The 8,925-nt window shown below is 40.3% G+C and overlaps 1 pseudogene; it reads right to left on the bottom strand.

Annotated features, from left to right (window-relative positions):
- Nucleotides 1-7,488: 7,488 nt before the first annotated feature.
- LOC131422531 (olfactory receptor 2A14-like) lies at nt 7,489-8,417 on the bottom strand (annotated as a pseudogene).
- Between the last annotated feature and the right edge of the window lie 508 nt (nt 8,418-8,925).

Raw genomic sequence — 8,925 nt, 5'->3', positions numbered from 1 at the left:
AGATGGGGGAGGGAGACATCTAAGTGTCTATTAAATCCACCTTCAATACACAATACGAGTCAGGAGGGAAGATGACCCAGGAACGTCATTCTTGTTCACAGAGCCATGGTGGTTTCCGATACTGTCCTGTCCTATATCAACTACTCATACTGATAACCACCTCCAGAATAAATTAATCTCTTCTGCAAAAGGAGATGCTAGCACTGGATTTCCTCACAAGAATCTACTTTGACCTAGAATAAACGTACATACGTGAGAAATGTACCGCTAAAATAAGTGTAGTATCCTCCTCCCTTAGCAGCTTTCAGAGGATGTAATCCCAGATACAGGAGGCGTCACTCACTGGGCTTGCTGAAGGTTCTTCAAAGAACCCCAGGAGCAGACATTTTATTTTAGAATCAGATGAATTAAAAACAATCTTGAGTTTCTATTGAGAATTAAAATTCCCAGAAGAATCATAAGATATCATACCTATTTATCTTCTCCCTAAGGGTGAAAAAAATTCCTGAATTTTCTCTCAGGAGGAGCCATAAGATTGTGTCCAATTATCCTTGGGGGAACAATTCTAGAGAATGGGCAGGGCAGACAATGGCATCACAGTGTTTCTACACTGACTTTCCAATATGTCAAGGATTATAAACCTGAGACAGAGATTAGAAATTACAGTACCCAAACACTTAAAATTTTACTGTTTTATGAATTCATGCTTCTCTATAGACCCCATGAAGGTACATGAGAAGCTGGGACTTTTGGATGGTTGAGAGGTGGGTTCCCATGGAGCCTGTTATGGCAACACTGAGAGGGAATTGATCCCCCAGCCAAGATGTATCTCCATCTGCAGTAGGGTTGAGAGATACAAATGAGGAAGGATGGTAACATCCATATGTAACAATTATTGACCACTTCTTATGTTTCAGAAAATGTGCCAAATGCTTTCTATTGACTACATAGTTTAATCTGGTCATTATCTCCATTTTACATATGTGGAGACTGAAGTTCAATAGACTAAATTATAAATTCTTTAAGCGTGGTCCAGGAACCACTGGGAATTTCTGAGAACCTTTCAAAGGGTCCATGGGATCCAAACTATTTTCACAATAATATTTCGACATTTTTTACTTTTTCACCCTCACTCTTTCCTGAGTGCACAGTAGAGTTTTCTAGAAGCAACATGATGTGATATTGCAACACATAGAATGCAGAAGAAGAAGTAAGATCCAGCTGTCTTTCGTTAAGCCAAACATTTAAAAATTTTTCAAGTGTGCAAAACATAACTACTCTTTTCACTAATTTTTTGTTTTATAAAAGATAGTTATTTTTAATAAAAATACAGTATTTTTATTAACGTATAATGGAAATATTTCTAAATGAATTAAAAGTAACAAAATTCTCAGTTTTAATTTCTAATATGATACTATCAGCAAATACAACCACATCAGTAAAATGTCTTTGTGTCCTTAGTAATTCTTAAGAGTTCAAAGGGGTCTTGAGACCAAAAAGTTAGAGTACCCTTGCGTAAATGGTTGATTACCAATGTAGCAAGGGCCAGAGCTGGAAACATGAATTTTATCAGATACCAATATCTATTGCTGTTGCAACAAATAGTCACAAACTTATCGGCTTAAAACAGCTCACACATCTATTTCCTGTTTCCATTGGTCAGAAGTCCTGGTACAGGTCAGCTGGATTCTCTGCTCAGGTCTCACAGGCTGAAATCTAAGTCTTGGCTGGGTCTGTATCCTCATCTGAGGCCCTTGCACGTGCCCTCTCCATCTTCAAATCAGCAGGTGAGTTGAGTCGTTCACACTTTAAAGGTCCCTGACTTCCTCCTCCGCTGTTAGATAGAGACAACTCCCTGCTTTTAAAAGGCTCACTTGTTTGGGTGAGTCCCCCGAGATAATCTCCACATTTTAAGATGAATTGATTTGCCAAATCCCTTCACAACAGTACCCAGATTAGTGCTTGATTAAATATAGAGGGGACAGGTATCTTAGGAGGCCAACTTTAGAATTCTGCCTATCCCACAAAGTCTTTTTTCTTAACCACTGAGCACTGTCTTCATTTTTTTAGATCCTGTATTTTCCTCAGAAAGATGCCATCCTGTCACCACTATCTTTATTATCAGCTGTATCTGACTCCGGAAATCCCGTGCTAAATAAAAAATAATTCTGAATCCTAACTCAGAAGGGAACAATTTCCATTTCTGTGTCTTACTCTAAGTGATAGGATTATGATACTTTAAAGTTTATTTTAATTCCCAATTTATATGAATTTAACTGAGTAACCCTTTCTTGTACAGTCCACCCACCTGGCCCTTGGCCTAGGCTCTCCTACAACAAAATGATCATATTTTCCTGAGTACCTACATTTAGCAGAGTATTTATATAACAGATACAGTAGTAGTTTAGTGTAATAGATAGGGCAATAGCATAAATATGCCTAATGTTTGGAGGAGCTAGTGTAGGGCAGGGATAGACTCTAAGAAACAGCTGTATCCTATAAAGCCATGACATACATTTTCATATTTTTGTACTAATTTGATTACTTTGAGCTATGTTATTTGTACCTTGTAATAATCTTATGCAGAACTGTTTAGCATAGGAATGAGTTGATGGTTAGCTAAATCAAGTTCTTCTCAGCTCGGCCATTTTCCATTGGTGTTACATTCTGACAAGGCTTTAACTCGATCTTCCAACGTGCTTGATCATCAGTATCAGTATGATCATATGACTTATTAACATTAGGTAGTCGAATCTTAACAACAATGCTAACGTAACACCATATCATAGTATGGTCATAGTACAATTCAGTTTTATTACAGAACAAGTCAGTAAGAATTACAGAGGTATTCACTAAGTGTTTCCAACTGATTTGACTCTTGCCCGTACACCAGATTATTATACTGAGCCATGATTCACTTATTTCTGGGTTCCAAGTCAGCTGGGGACAAAGCCAGTTACCCTATCTCAGTTTAAGTTTGTACTTAAACTAGTTTCTATTGTGTTTTTTTATATAGTGGGGCCCACTTCTGTCCCTGCCCCCTCATGATAAAGACACACTATTATTCAGAATACTTCCTTTTCCTCCTAACTGTACTGCAGGTTATGTCTTCTTCTGGTCTATTCTTGGGGTGTGTCATAGTGCAGCAATGAAAATGATAAGTGCCCCCAGAGAACTTGAATAAGTTCCAAGGTCTATAAGACCCTCACAAGTACATCCCTTGGGCCTCAGGAGATAGATTGGTGGGCCGTTGCCCCATGATTATTTTAGCCTCCATCTGTATCAAACAGTCGAGAGGTCCTGTTGGGTCAGGACTTAGCGCCAGCAGTATTCAGCATTGTTTGTTGAGACTGCCTGACCGATTTTACTGAAGTCTCATCATATTTCCAGACTAATTCCCATCCCTTGCTTTGCTCCTGAAACAGAATTCCCTCTTATCTGCTCATTCTAGTTAACAAATCTTTTCCCACTGACTGTCATTCTTTATTAAAAGTGAATTCAGTTTGCCCAATGATGCCTAGATAGCCACCTGTCTGCCCTAAAGCCATTTTTTGTTTTGTGGGACAGTCCATTATGCTCCTTGTTGCCATTGTGTACTAATGGGGTGAGTACAGTTATGATATATGTTTTGTTATCCCACAATATTGGGTCTCCCATACTATGGTTAGATAAATGGTAGTCCCACCTGGATGTAATTTAGTCTTAGTATGCCATAAGGCGTCCTAGAACCTCTCTCCTCTGAGGATGGGGCTGTATCCCAGAGAATTTATACCCATCATGTGAAGTCTACATTTTTTTCTGATTGAAACCCATTGTCTTCTCAGCCTCTGTTTAATAGCTTTCTACCCACAGACACACAAAAAATGTGATATGTACCTGTGCACAGCACACTATGGCATGCTAGGAATGTAGCTGATATACTTTGTCCATTGTAACCAGGGACCTTTCTAAGCATTTGATCATCAAGGTTTATAGTTTTACAGTGATGAATCAGCTGAGAATTGTACAACATGTGGTCTGATGGCCATGTGGAGAGTGGTTCCTGGAAGTTTCTTCCCAAATGAGATCCTTTGTAATAGAAGCAACCTGAAAAATAAGAGTCAAAGGTTACTGCTACATTTGGTCTAGTCTTCATCATATCATATGACCCAAATGTTTCCCAGTGTAATGCCACTCAAGATTGCATGTTTCCATTTGACCTTGTCAGGATCCAACAGTGGGGTTAGTTTTGGCAAACATATGGTTTCACCATTTTGTGCATCTGGCATAAATGTGTTAAGAGATAACATCATTTTCTTAGCTGTGAGCCTTTCTTGAGGCATCAATGTAATATTAGTTTTCCCTTATTTTTTAACCCATTTATTTATTCGTTTGTTTATTCTCAGCTACTATTTCACCTCTTCTCCACTTGCTATTGATTTGAACCCAGTTGTCTGCCTTTGCAAGGGATGTTAGTTTCAGCCACTCTGCTGTCACTGATTTCTGACAGCAATACTAGTTTAGCAAGTGTCTCTCAGTCCATTCCCATTCATATAGGGTAGGGTGCATAGGTACTGACCTAGTGGGCTTTCCCAACCACTAGCTAATACAGCTGCATTCACTGTCAACCCCAGTTTTGCCAGATGGGGTGAAAACAGCTGCATCTCATTAGCCTTTAGGAATTCTGGCATCCATGTCTAAAGGTATAGCTACAGTTTCTTGCTTAGGAATCATCCTCAGTTCTGGCAACCACAGTTGTAGCCCTGGTCCTGGTGTAATTGCATAAGGTAGGGAAACAGAAAGTGAGAACATGACAGAAAGAATTGTATATGGTACCAGAATCCTCAAATCCCCCAGAAAAGTGTAGTAGTCTGTTGAGTGGAGACTGTCCCTTGGCCCTCCTCATGTTGAGTGTGAGCACACACTCACAAAGTCATGTAAGGCAAACCATCCTGTCTTTGTAGGGGAGGAAAAACTATTCCTCTACCCTCTAGGCCCTTCTGGCTGGTCTAAGAATTAAATTGACATGAAACAGAATAATAGGAGAAAATCAAACAAAGTTTAATAACATGTATACATGAGAGAAAGCCAGGAAATCTCAGTAACTTACCAAAATGGCTGAAGCCACCACCTTAAATACCATCTCCAGCTAAAGACAAAGGAGGATGTTAGGGGTAGTGGTTTGAGACTTCAAAGGGGAGGAAGGAAATTTACATGGAGACGGAAAAGCAAATGTTGACAAACAAATGTTTGCTGGGCCATCTATAGACAATAGACCCAAGAAAGAGAACTTTGATAAAAACTAACTTAGCAAGGATCCTTCCAGGCTACCATACCTAGCTTATATTATATTGCAGTTATCTTAGGGTATTAGCTCCTTCCTGGAACAACCCTTCTATCTTAAATTCTTTGAGGCAGTTAGAGGGAAGGTCAAAGTTTCTTTCAGAGCCTTTTGTTCTTAAAAATAATCAAGCCAAAGAGATATATTTTCTGGTGGCAAATTCTGATTTCCACACCTTTATCTCCTCCCATTTTAGATAACAAATGTTTCAATTGCCCATTCCAATTCTCTATCAAACCGCTACTCAGAGAATGATATGCAACATGTCTATTTGATGTGATATGTCTTTGCCTATTGTTGGGCAATATGGGCTGTAAAGTGCATTCTTTGGTTAAAAGAAATATAACGTGGTGGTCCAAATAGTACAGCCTGCGATTTACTCCTGTAATCACAGGACCAAGAACAGAATGTGCCACTCCAAAATATGCCTCTTGGCATAAGAGCTATTTTGACCTGATGATTATTAAAACAAGCCAGCAGACATAGGAAAAGCTCTGAATACCAGGTAGAAGTTACCCATTTTTAAGGGAAACTTATATTTATAAGAGAAATCTCCATTTCTAAGAGTGTCGCCCTCTCTGTGCCAGGAACGGGAAGATGACTCTAAATCTCTAGAAAGTCTTTTCAGTAGAGAAGGCAATGACTTAAATCTGCATAGCAACTTTACCCTTGTTTACTGTGCTTTGCCTGGTAACCTCCCATAACTGACCTCATCTTAACAATAGGATGTTAAAGCTGTTTTCAAGAGCAGTGAGCCAGCAAGGAGCATGCACAGAAGAGAAAATTCTGATCTCCCAATGGAAACTCATCCTGCTGGCACTTCCAAATGCCAGTGGCCCTCCCAGGTCCCTTAAACCTTACCCTGTACCTTGGACAGGTGAGCCAGAGTTGAGAGCTTGTCCTTCTGCCTCCCTGTCAATTGATTGCACAATAAACTGCCTCTTCTCTCAAAAACTGGTGTACCACAGTATCCACTTCTGTGTGCATCAGGCGGTGAGCCCTTGCTAAGTAACTCTCCATTAATCATCGTTTCCTTTAGTTCATTGAACATATTTATAATGGCTACTTTGAGGTCATTGTCTATTAAATCCAGCATCTGGTCACTCTCACAGGCAGTTTCTGTTGCCTGTTGTTTGCTACAATGGGGGTCCTACTTTGTTTCTTTACATGTCTCATAATTCTATTGGTTTAAAGTGAACATTTTAGATATAGCTCTGCATATTGGTACCTCCACCACACCTGCTCTGGGGCTTTTTATGGTTATTTACTTGCTTATTTGTTTATTGATTGCCCAGATTAATTTAGTGAAGTCTATTCTCCCCTCCACCAGCATTTCAGTGTTAGGTGTTAACATCAGAGGATATTGCTTTGGGAAGTGACATTGTGGTGTCTGTGCCTGCAGACATCCTGGGATGAGAGTGGTTTTGACAAGGTTCTTTTTGCCTGTCTATTTCCCTGATCACACTCAGCCATTAAACTCTCTTAATTGTGGGCTGATTGGTCTCTTGTTTTCAACAATGCTCTTGGGCATAAATTGCTCCAGACAAAAATCCAATCCAATTTGGTTCCAGTGAAGGGATCCATCAGCGGTCAGTGTTGGAAATTCTTTCTGACCCTTGGAGGGCCCTTCTCAGCTATTTCTTTCTCCAGTTCTTTCCTGAAAATTAGCCAGCCAACAGGTTAGCCTATATCTCCAATGAATCTAACAATCTCTTCCCACCTGCCTTTCAACACAGCTTCCACCGTTTTGAGACCAATCTTAGGCTTGAATTTCTCCACACTCTTGCAAATGAAGTCAGCTTCTTTGGGAGACATTACTAGCTATTTGATGGCTGGCCTATTTTTACCTCTAGGCAAAATCTCTGAGTCATGATTTTGTGACTAGGTGTGGGGACAATGACATGCTTTTTCCTAAATCTCCATTTTAGGGACAGAGCTCTCACTGGGTAGGGGTAGATCATCTCTAAAAATCTTTGCTTACTCAAGGTAATGAAGATATTCATCTATTTTATTTTCCAAAGTCTATATGATTTCTGGTTATATGTTTATTTCTATAATACTCTTTTCCACTGTGGCGTTTATTATAGCATAAGGCAAAAAATGCCACCCACCAGATTCACAACGAGTAAAGCCCCCTCCCCTATGACGATCTCTGCTGTCTCTCACACTCACTTCTCCTTCCACAGTGCTCTCCTCAGGGCACCCTTGACATCTATGTTCCTCAGGCTGTAGATCAGCGGGTTCAGCATAGGGTTGAAAAGACTGTACAACAGGGAAAGGATCTTCTGCTGCTCCTCAGGATGGTGGGATTTGGGGGCCATGTACATGACGATGGCGCTGCCAAAGAAGAGCCCGACCACGCAGAGGTGGGAGGAGCAGGTGGAGAAGGACTTTCTGCGGCCCTCCCTACATTGGATCCTGAGGACGGCAAACAAGATGCACGTGTAGGAAACCAGCACCAAGCAGAGGGGCCCCACTAAGATAAACACACAGGCCAAAAAGATGACAAGTTGGTTGAGCCTAGTATCAGCACAGGCCAGTTTGAATACTGACATGATTTAACAGAAAAAAGTGGTGTATTTTGTGAGGACCACAGAAGGGCAGCCTCAGGATGAGAATTAAAAGGACCAGAGCCAATAGGCAGCTAAACATCAAAGAAGTGATGACCAGGAGCACGCACACTCTCCTGCTCATGATGACAGTGTAATGTAGGGGGTTGCAGATTGCCACAGACTGATCATAGGACATCACCGCCAAAATCAGGCACTCTGTGTGAGCAAAAAGCTGAATACAAAAATGTCTGCATAATGCAAGGAACAAAGGAGATGGTTCTTTTCTGGTTCACAAGGTTTGCCAGCATCTTGGGGATGTTGAGGGAAGCATAGGACATGTTAATGATGGCGAAGTGGGAGAGGAAGAAGTACATGGGGGTGTGAAGACTAGAGTCTAAGCAGATAAGCCCCAGGACGACCCCGTTCCCCAGAAGGGTGAGGCTATAGAAGAGAGAGAACAGTCCAAAGAGGACCAACTCCAGTGCTGGGTCCACCGGGAATCCCAGCAGGGTCATTTCTGTGATCCATGTCTGGTTACCTGCCATGCTCCTGTGGCAGAGACAGACAAGCCCACATCCACAACAAGAAGGTCAGAGCTGTAGGGCAATCAGGGCACAAAATATTTACTGATGTTAGAGAGTGAGCTTTTAGAATGTATTACTTTGAACGGATTTTCTATAATTTATTTTTAGATATGTTGTAAAAACTAAGCCAGAGTGATCATACAAATCAGATAAAAATTCTCCTTGTGTAAATGGATAATAAGATATATATATATAAAATTTATTAGAGATAATAAAATATATTATAAAATAACGTAATATGATACATTAGCATCTTCTGGTATGTAAGTTCCATCTCCAGTGTTTTTAGTTTTATTCTGAAAGTTTCTTTATTTCTTTATCAGCACTTGATGCTGAAATTTAGGTGTAAGTGAAAGAACATTTTGGCTATATGCAGTGAACACATGTACATATCTTATCCTAAAGTCAGTTAAATGATGACATTTATGCAGCCTTTTCAAGTAGGAAGCTCAAAAGGGAAAAGAAATTT

Source organism: Diceros bicornis, chromosome 3 (assembly GCF_020826845.1).
Source record: "Diceros bicornis minor isolate mBicDic1 chromosome 3, mDicBic1.mat.cur, whole genome shotgun sequence".
NCBI classification, from domain to species: Eukaryota; Metazoa; Chordata; class Mammalia; order Perissodactyla; family Rhinocerotidae; genus Diceros; species Diceros bicornis.
Note: the sequence above shows the minus strand (reverse complement) of the source record. Positions and strands in the feature narration are given on the sequence as shown.